The following is an 11,121-nucleotide window of genomic DNA, read 5'->3' as shown; positions in this document are numbered from 1 at the left end:
AAAAAGGTAGATAATGACGTCTAAATTAGTGACACTTTATATTAATATAAAGTTACTTTTGGGTTTATGACGATTAGGAAAAATTTATAAAAGTTATGTATTTTTTATTTTTTTGTGATAGTGATATTATAGTATACCCCATAATTTTAAATTATGGTTCGTAGGTTCAAAATTTCGGTTATCCTAAACATGTCGTTCTCTTTCACGTACGGGTCAAGGGGCCCGAACCAAGCGGCCATTCAATGCAGCCGAGGAAGTAGCAGACTGACAGCTGCCTCGTCCGACTGCTATTTAAAATGTTACAATTTTATAATTATCTCCGGCCAATATATCGATCGACAGTGAGTGGGCGACGTTAGTTATCGTTCTCCATCCTGCTCGCTCGCGAGCGTACAAAAATTAAGGTTCTGGTTCGCAGTAACTCCGCGCTCGTCGCGAGACTGGCGGAAAGCCGGAAAGGAGTCCAAGAGGCAGCAGTGGCAGAAGAGTTGCTTTGAAACGGTCGATAGGAGGGAGTTTCTTGATCAGGTGCGAGATTAATTAATTTGTTTGCTCTTGTTATATATTTGTTTAGATATTTTTTACTCAAGTTGATTTCGTGGTTAAAGGTTCCTCGCTTCGTTCAAAAGTCGGTTCTTAATTAATTTTGACGTTTTTTCTTGTGGGTTTGGATTTTGAGGGCTCTCAATAAGTTTTGATATCGACTTTAGCTTTAAAATGGTATCACCAAAACGATGGATGACCAAGGAAAAAGGAATATCCGAAATATCGAGTGTAAATTGTCGAGTTACTTAATCAAATCGAACTTAGATACATGTACAGAATTGACTTAATATCTCCAAAACCGACAGAAATAATGAAATGAGAAATAATGCTTAAAAACATACCCATAATATTTGTTATTCATTAAAGCGATAATATGTATCGCGGAAGTTCGGAATCATGTATGTTCCGATCTCATTAACCCAAGTTACCACGGGTTTAAAAATAAAAGATGATGGATGGCCCGGAGGCCCGGGCGTGTCTCGAGGTGCAGATGCATTAACCGAGAGCTCCACGTGCGCAAAGTAAGTAGAGTGCCTTAGTAGTAGTACTGCCACGTAAGGAAGGGATGGTGGGATGACCGCCGGCCATCCACGCTTGACTTAGGAATGAATGATGACTCTGGTTGATCTCTGGTTGATCATATGATGGGATAATAGATGGATAATTCGCATCATAGCCAGGTAGTCGCGGACAGCAGCAGCGCGGATGACGCATCAGACGATCTGGATCCACGGATGGCAATGGTGCATGATGATGATGATTATTAGGCGCGGATCACGGGGGTCGCACTCTCTCGCATCTCGATGGATGGATTGTTGAAGTTTGTGGTGAAGGTTACTGAACCCTTAGAGATGATGACTCAGATCGACCCCATTGAGAAAACATTCACCAAAAGGACCTCGACTCTCGTGAGAATAGAACCCCTCTCGGATAAATAACCCTACTGGATGGAATACTCATACCGATCTTCTTTCCTTCCTCAAGCATCATCTCAGCATTCAGTCAGTCGAAGAAGTCAAAGTCGCTCTAATAGGAGTACATTTACGAGTTAGTCCGAGATCAGTCGAGATTCGGAATCGATCAACAATAACTGCTAACGAGCGAGAAATATCGTATGCCTCGACGATGCCGAGTTCGGAACACTAGCCGACCCCCGAGACAACAACATAAACGATATTTCGTAAACCAAGCTACCCGACCCGATATTTCCAAACCGCTATATGGCTACTAATCGGCCCTACTGCCCGAACGCCATTCCGGCTATTTCTACCGAACTAACTTCCTGCCACCTACAAAAGTAACCAATCTACACTCTAAACCTCTCAAAGTTCGAACGAGGCTACGCTACGGTACCGCTACCGCACGAAAAGTAAAAGCGATGTGGTCCTATCGTGATGAGATTTCCGTCGCAATTATTACAGACACGGCCACACGACGCGAAGCACTACATCGAAGTGCTGTATTTTCGAAGACAAGACCGGACAATTGGTGCCGATTATAACGTCATTGAGACTTGGTGTTCGATCGAGAAGAAATCAAGAGGGATGGACAAGCTATGTTTCATCTGGGGATTTCAAGTGGTGCTACTCAATCGCACATGATGTCCATCCGTCCGATGATCTCGAACAAGCGAATGAAGCGAACTTAGCATGGCATGTCAGCTGATCGCGAGACATTCGCCGGTAATTGAGAAGCTCCCTCAAGTCAAGTTCGATTACAGGTTTAGCACCTTTAAGCAAGCAAGAGCCTACTAGGCTACGGCATTCAATAAGGCTATGAATGAAGCATGTGGTTGACGTCCCGACTCCTGATGCGGACTAGAAGAGTGTTCGGCACTGTACTTGAAGCGCCAATGACCAGGAATTCCAGCGCAGAAAGGCTCAAGTAGTTCCGCGCCTCGCTAGCTGACAACTGGAAGCTGTGGGCGGCAGCCTTCAAAGGGACGGACTATCAAGCTAAAAAGCCGGGCCAAGATGCCAAGGGCGAATCATGTGTAATCATGTATGACAACCTCTCTCTGCTGTTGTATTAAGCCACTTGCAGCTTGCAAACTTGGTGGATACAACTCGCCTGTTCGCGACCAACCTTGGACCAATCCTCATTGTGGTTACTCCGCTCTCTAAGCCAATACGGATAAGCAAAGCGTATGTTCATTCATATAAGTTCAAACTAAATATATGTTGACGAGATCTATATGTGAATTCGCCCCGAAGATGATAAATGGCCTCTAATAGGGTACTCCACGACGCTCCGCCACATTGACTCTAGGAGACTTCAGCGCAGACAAGCCCGATCATTGGTAGCCTCCAGGATGATACTTACTTTGTTCTTAAGGTTTGGGCGTACTTCGTAACACTCACTGTAAGTTAAATTTAGGAAAGTGAACACTAGCTGCAACATTTGTTCCACCCTACTATGCCTTCCGAGGGTCTAAAATGGGATGGTATTCATATGCATACTCGTTGTATATGGTTGTCTCGTTGACTCGATTAGTGTTTTATAAAACATGCTATACTATGTCTCATCGTTGTTGATCATTTATCCAACGGCACTCCAAGTGTTGCGTGGAGCGAGGGACTAATGATAATACCATTTAACCACCAGCGTGTGTTGACGAGCGTCACACACAACCCTTGATCGGCACAACTAACCTTATCTGTGAGTTTGCAATACTGGTGATCTATGGATTTCTAGTGTTTTATCGATATGAGGAGGTACTGATCGCACAAAGTATCTCATTATGTCTTTTAAGTATACGTCGTAGAGGCGTTACGCCTGTCGAGACCTTTCAGACCTAGGTAAAGGCAACAAGAACCTATTACGAGCGACAGTGGTTGAGAAACGGTGGTGCCAACTTCTTAGTTTGATGAATTTCAACCGCAGAATATATCATCATAACAGGCCTCTGATGAATTTTATAACGGAAATTATGGCGTGAAAACACTGCTCTCACCCTCGAAAGCAGATTGCGAGCTTGTAAATGAATTGCAGCCAAAGACTTGAGCGATACATATGTTGATCGACACATCTTGTGGGGAAACATATAAACGAGAAGCGAGATCTCGAAATCCATATGAAAGGCACTATAGTCGATCCATATGAGACTATGTCGCGGGCCTTGGCGGTCGACGAGTACCTAAAGTAGAGATGAAGGACCTAAAACGTTACGGATAATAACGTCGTGCGTGATATGCCCATAATAGTAGTGCATATGGTTTCCCTAGTTCACAAATCGAGGATATTCACGATATCGTATGGAGAACAACCATAGAATCTCGAAATGCGATATTCTTTGGCGTATTCCCAAATAAAAGAAACATTGAAAGTGATAACAACGGAGTTCAAACAAAATGGCGTTACGAACTTAAGCTTAAAAGGACATAGTGAAGAGCCACGTAGTGATAAAGCGAGCTAGAGTTGAGAAATCGTTCAGGGGATTTCATGACTTTCACATAGAAATGGAACCAAGAACATTAAGTGAAGCTCTCTCTGCTCCAATGTGGAAAGAAGCTATCAATAGTGAAATTGAGTCTATTATGAATAATCATACTTGGGAATTAGTAGACCTTCCTTCTGGTAATAAACCATTAGGTTGTAAGTGGATACTAAAACGTAAGTATAAAGCTGATGGATCAATTGACAAGTATAAGGTCAGACTTGTAGCCAAGGGGTACAAGCAAGAGGAAGACCTTAATTACTTCGATACATACCGGTGACAAGGATTACGTCCATACGAGTGCTAATAGCCATTGCAGCACTGTATGACCTTGAAATACATCAAATGGATGTTAAGACTGCATTCTTAAATGGTGAGTTGGAAGAAGAAATTTATATGGAGCAACCCGAAGGGTTCATGGCTCCTGGAAATGAGAAAAAGGTGTGTCGACTTGTTAAGTCGTTATACGGACTTAAGCAAGCGCCTAAACAATGACACGAAAAATTTGATAAAGTAATGCTGTCAAACGAATTCAGAATAAATGAATGTGACAAATGCATTTATGTCAAAAACACACCTGAAGGCTATGTAATTGTCTGTCTATACGTAGACGACATGTTAATAATGGGCGGTAATCATGATGTAATCATGACTACAAAAATGTTGACCAGAAATTTTGATATGAAAGATATGGGTCAAGCAGATGTTATATTAGGATTAAAATTCGGGACATCGAGGATAGTTTAACACAATCCCATTATATAGAATCTGATTGAAAAAATTCAATGCGTGCGATCTCTCTAGTGAAAACACTATGGATCTAAGTCAACACTTAGCAAAAATCATGGTGAGACCATATCGATTGGAATATTCTCGGATAATATAGGCGTTTGATGTATCTCACACTGTATACACGTCCGGATATTACGGTCAACAAAATGAGTCGTTTCTGAGTAATCCAAACGACACCCATTGGAAAGCATTGATGCGAGTTCTCAGATATTTGAAATATACTATGAACTATGGATTACATTATGGAAAATATCCCGCTGTATTGGAAGGATATTGTGATGCTAATTGGATATCAGATACAAAAGACTCCAAATCCACTAGTGGATATGTATTCATGATCGGTGGGGGAGCAGTATCTTGGAAATCCACTAAGCAGACTTGCATTGCTCGGTCAACTATGGAATCCGAGTTTATAGCACTAGACAAAGCAGCTAAGGAAGCTGAATGGCTGCGGAATTTCTTGGAAGATATTCCTAGCTAGGTGAAACCTGTGCCTGCCGTACTAATCCACTGTGATAGTCAATCGGCGATTGGAAAAGCATAGAGTAATATGTATAATGGGAAGTCACGACATATACGTCGTAGACATAATACCATTAGGTAGTTGATCTCGAATGGAGTGATTGCAATCGACTATGTTAAGTCCAAAGATAATTTGGCAGATCCTCTAACGAAGGGGTTGAGTCGAGATCAAGTATACTGCTCATCAAGAGGAATGGGATTAAAAATCTACAACTAAAAACGACTGTAGCTGTAACCCAACCTTGTTGACTGGAGATCCCAAGATCTTGGTTCAATGGGACAACGAAGTTACAGAAGTTGTGGTCCAGCACATTAGATAGTTTATCTCTATCCCAATCCTAGGATGAATTTGTGCTGTCCTACCTCATGTAGTGAGGTTAAGCTTATGCTTTTAGTGACTTCTATACCTGATAAGGTGGAGTATGGTAGGATACTCTTGATAGAAGTGTCACCTATGTGAGTGTGAAGACAGGCCGCTTCAATGAAACACTCATGAATCCAAGATGGTATCCATGGCCGAAACGGAACCAACCATGAGAACCTAAAGTAGGTGAGATAGATCTCTGTGTGGGTGTTATTGTCTAAGTATACACCAACAGCTCAAGACATCACGTTCACTGCGCAGCCTAGTATACTCGATAGCATTTCACTACGGAAGGTTCAAAGCCACAAGCTACCTCTCCCGATGCAGTGACTTATCGATTGGACTCTTGTAAAATGTCAGCATGCATACACGCATTGCATTAATTTCCATTCATGTGGGGGATTGTTGGATATTGGGGCCTTAAATGGACCAAAACGATTTAGAGGAAGGAAGCCATCAATTGTTGAAAGTCGTAATTGAATTGAAATCTACGATTCGCGTAGATAGATTTAGACTATTAATTTGCTCAAAACCGATTAAGGGTTAATGAGAAATTAATGTTTAAAGTCAACCCAAAATAACATTTGTTATTCATTAATAAAGTGCATAGGAGAATAGTCCTACATCGGAAATTCTCGATGTGTATTCTCTACTTATTAATGAAGATGTGTTAATGGAGTTAATACAAAAAATAAAAGGACAGGTGACCCTTAGCCGCGGCGTGGCTGCGCTCTGCCAGCCGACCCGCCACGGCGTGCGCACGTGCATGGGCGCTGTGCTCCGCTACGGCATACTGGGCAAAGGGAGATGTTGGACAGTTGACTTAGGAATGGATGGCTACCGTGATCAACGCTGATCAGCGTTGATCGAATAGATATGATGGATCGCTTGTGATGCGATCTAGGCGTTGGATCATGAGTAACTGGATGAACCGGGGATGAGATTTGATCGCATCGAATCAATGGATCCGAGATCGGTGGCGATGACATGGCGGGATCGAGGGTCACAACTCCTCGGATCGATGGATGAGATTGAAGTGGGCTTGGTGAAGGTTACAACCCTTCGGAATAGATGATCTAGATCGATCCAGTAAGGAACACATCCACTCACCCAAAGGACACTCAACCTCTTCGTTCAAGATAAATAGAATCGGATGATGGAATACTCACTCTAATCTTCTCTCTCTCAAGCATTCATCTCATCTTGTGCATTCAAGAGTCCAAGAAGTCTACTAAAAGGTTCGCTGGTCTCGAGTCGGAGTCTACGATTCCGGATGTTCATCGTTGTATCTTGGGAGCAATTGCAACAACCGTTAACCGAAGCGGAGTAATATCGTTGGAGATAGTGTCGGACACTATCCTCGACGATAAGTTTCATACTCCGAAGCTACCGAGACAACGAACAGCGATATTTCATGATGGCTACCATTAGCGACAGGCCGACCGTTAGTTCCGGCCCCGTTACATTCGACAACCATTCCAAGCGTAGAAAGCCGAGAAATTCACCGGACCTCAAAAGATGGCAACAGAAGATGTTGTTTTATCTAACAACGCTAAACCTTGTACGATTTTTGTGCGAAGACACGCCAGCCGCTACGGAAGGAAGTAAGGCTGCTAGCGATGCGTGGTCTCATGGAGATTTTCTGTGCCGCAATTATATACTCAACGCCTTTGACAACATGTTATATAACGTATATTGTTCTCTGGAGATGGCAAAATCTTTGTGGGAATCCCTTGAGAAGAAATACAAGACCGAAATTGATGAAATTCATCGTCGGTCGGTTTCGGATTTCAAGATGGTGGACTCAAAAGCGTCTCATCTCAAGTCCAAGATATGCAATTAATACTGCATGATCTGGACGCCGAAGGCATGAAGCTGAACGAGACATTCGCAGATGCTGCGGTAATTGAGAAGCTCCCTCCGTCATGGAAGGATTTCAAGAATTACCTAAAGCACAAGCAAAAGGAAATAGGGCCGCAAGACCTGATCCCGAGGCTACGAATAGAAGAGGATAATCGAAAGTTATCCGACTCCGGAGGAACCAAGCGGACTATAGATGAAATGTCCACACCCGAGCGGAGCAAAGCGGCGGCAAAGGAAGGCTCAAGCAAAGAGTTCAAAGGCTCTACCGCTAGAAAGGCTGTGGACACCTATCAAGGGCTGGGCACGCAAAGAAGCCAACATGGCGAAGGATGTTGCGAATCATGTCGCAACCTCTCTTGAGACTTGGATCTCACTGGTTGTATTTGAAGCCAACTTGGTGGATACCAACTCAAGCGGTGATTCATTGATAGAGCAACTAACATATCTGTTCGATAAAGCGATGTTCTCCAAGTATACTCCGATAAATGGCAGAAGCTCATATGGGTAATTCCACGAGCCGCCAATTGTTGGACTCGGAAAAGTTGTTCGAAGATGACGTCAGGAAAGGAGCTAACACTCATTGATGTACTCCATTTCCGACATCGTAAGAACCTAGTTTGAGGGCATTGGTCAAGGCGGATTTAGGCTAGTGTTCGATCGAACTTTGTACTTACGAAGAATGGTGTCTTCGTAGGAAAGGGGTACCTAGAAAAGGGTCTATTCAAAATGGTTGTAATGCCTGTACTCCGAAATTTCGATGGTAATAAAATAAATGCTTCCAGCTATGTTGTTGAGTGTTTTAATTTATGGCATGATCGACTCGGACATGTGAATAATAATACTCTCAAACGTCTCGTCAAATTAAATTTATTACCAAACGTCAATGTTGACGGAACACTAAAATGTGAAGTGTGCGTGGAAGCGAAAATGACGAAACTACCTTTTCATTCGGTGGAAAGGACGACAACTCCTCTAGAGTTAATACATAGTGATCTATGTGACTTGAAATTTGTGCAAACTAGAGGAGGTAAAAAATATTTTATTACTTTTATCGATGACTACACCGAAGCCCTAGAGGCGTTCGGAACCTATAAAACAGAAGTTGAAAACCAACTTGACAAACGAATTAAAATAATTCGAAGCGATAGAGGTGGAGAATATGGTGCACTGTTTGATGAATTTTGTACAGAATCTGGCATTATCCATCAAACAACGGCACCTTACTCACCTCAATCAAACGGTGTTGCCGAACGTAAAAATCGGACACTAAAAGAAATGATGAATGCCTTGTTGATAAATTCAGGCTTACCTCAAAACTTGTGGGGGGAAGCAATATTATCGGCAAATCACATTCTCAACAGAATCCCTCATAAGAAAAATGATAAAACTCCATATGAACTATGGAAAGGCCGTGAGCCATCGTACAAATACCTGAAAGTGTGGGGGTGCTTGGCAAAGGTCGAAGTACCTAAACCAAAGCAAGTAAAGATCGGACCTAAAACGTTCGATGCGATATTTGTCGGATATGCCCATAATAGTAGTGCATATCGTTTCCTAGTTCACAAATCAGACATTCCTGATATACATGTGGGAACAACCATAGAATCTCGAAATGCGATATTCTTTGAAAACGTATTCCCAAATAAAAAGGGAAACGTTGAAAGTGATAACAACGGAAGTTCAAACAAAAATGACGTTACCGAACTTAGCTGTTATAAAAGGACTATTGACGATCAAGTGAAGAGCCACAATCCGTAGCACGGAGCCGGTGGCATGAGTGATTCGGGATTTCCATGACGAGAAAAGAGCATTAAGTGAAGCTCAACCCGATGCCCCAATGTGGAAAGAAGGCATCAATAGTGAAATTGAGTCTATCATGAATAATCATACTTGGGAATTAGTAGACCTTCCTTCGGTAATAAACCATTAGGTTGTAAGTGGATACTAAAACGTAAGTATAAAGGCGATGGATCAATTGACAAGTATAAGGCGGACTTGTAGCCAAGGGGTACAAGCAAGAGGAAGACCTTAATTACTTCGATACATACTCACCGGTGACAAGGATTACGTCCATACGAGTGCTAATAGCCATTGCAGCACTGTATGACCTTGAAATATATCAAATGGATGTTAAGACTGCATTCTTAAATGATGAGTTGGAAGAAGAAATTTATATGGAGCAACCCGAAGGGTTCATGGCTCCTGGAAATGAGAAAAAGGTGTGTCGACTTGTTAAGTCGTTGTACGGACTTAAGCAAGCGCCTAAACAATGGCACGAAAAATTTGACAAAGTAATGTTGTCAAACAAATTCAGAATAAATGAATGTGACAAATGCATTTATGTCAAAAACATACCTGAAGGCTATGTAATTGTCTGTCTATACGTAGACGACATGTTAATAATGGGCAGTAATCATGATGTAATCATGACTACAAAGAAAATGTTGACCAGAAATTTTGATATGAAAGATATGGGTCAAGCAGATGTTATATTGGGAATTAAAATTCTCAGGACATCAGAAGGGATAGTTTTAACACAATCCCATTATATAGAATCTGTATTGAAAAAATTCAATGCGTACGATCTATCTACAGTGAAAACACCTATGGATCTAAGTCAACACTTAGCAAAAAACCATGGTGAGACCATATCGCAGTTGGAATATTCTCGGATAATAGGCAGTTTGATGTATCTCACAAACTGCACACGTCCGGATATTGCCTGTACGGTCAACAAACTGAGTCGTTTTACGAGTAATCCAAACGACACCCATTGGAAAGCATTGATGCGAGTTCTCAGATATTTGAAATATACTATGAACTATGGATTACATTATGGAAAATATCCCGCTGTATTGGAAGGATATTGTGATGCTAATTTGATATCAGATACAAAAGACTTCAAATCCACTAGTGGATATGTATTCATGATCGGTGGGGGAGCAGTATCTTGGAAATCCACTAAGCAAACTTGCATTGCTCCGTCAACTATGGAATCCGAGTTTATAGCACTAGACAAAGCAGCTGAGGAAGCTGAATGACTGCGGATTTCTTGGAAGATATTCCTAGCTGGGTGAAACCTGTGCCTGCCGTACTAATCCACTGTGATAGTCAATCGGCGATTGGAAGGGCATAGAGTAATATGTATAATGGGAAGTCACCACATATACGTCGTAGACATAATACCATTAGGCAGTTGATCTCGAATGGAGTGATTGCAATCGACTATGTTAAGTCCAAAGATAATTTGGCAGATCCTCTAACGAAGGGGTTGAGTCGAGATCAAGTATACTGCTCATCAAGAGGAATGAGATTAAAAATCTACAACTGTAGCTGTAACCCAACCTTGTTGACTGGAGATCCCAAGATCTTGGTTCAATGGGACAACGAAGTTACAGAAGTTGTGGTCCAGCACATTAGATAGTTTATCTCTATCCCAATCCTAGGATGAATTTGTGCTGTCCTACCTCATGTAGTGAGGTTAAGCTTATGCTTTTAGTGACTTCTATACCTGATAAGGTGGAGTATGGCAGGATACTCTTGATAGAAGTGTCACATATGTGAGTGTGAAGACAGGCCGCTTCAATGAAACACTCAT

The 11,121-nt window shown here is 42.0% G+C and overlaps 1 protein-coding gene across 5 annotated transcripts in view; it reads left to right on the top strand.

The window, feature by feature from the left end:
• Positions 1 to 325: 325 nt before the first annotated feature.
• The window catches only part of LOC121984499, a 155,727-nt gene continuing 144,931 nt past the window's right edge, over positions 326 to 11,121 (top strand). For all 5 annotated transcript variants that reach the window (XM_042537444.1, XM_042537448.1, XM_042537442.1 and 2 more), the window contains exon 1: positions 326 to 528. The gene's annotated coding sequence lies outside the window, so the exon portion shown is untranslated. The remainder of the gene's footprint in view (positions 529 to 11,121) is intronic.

Source organism: Zingiber officinale, chromosome 5B (assembly GCF_018446385.1).
Source record: "Zingiber officinale cultivar Zhangliang chromosome 5B, Zo_v1.1, whole genome shotgun sequence".
In the NCBI taxonomy this organism is placed as follows: Eukaryota; Viridiplantae; Streptophyta; class Magnoliopsida; order Zingiberales; family Zingiberaceae; genus Zingiber; species Zingiber officinale.
The sequence above is the reverse complement of the archived record's forward strand: the minus strand, read 5'-3'. Positions and strand labels throughout refer to the sequence as shown.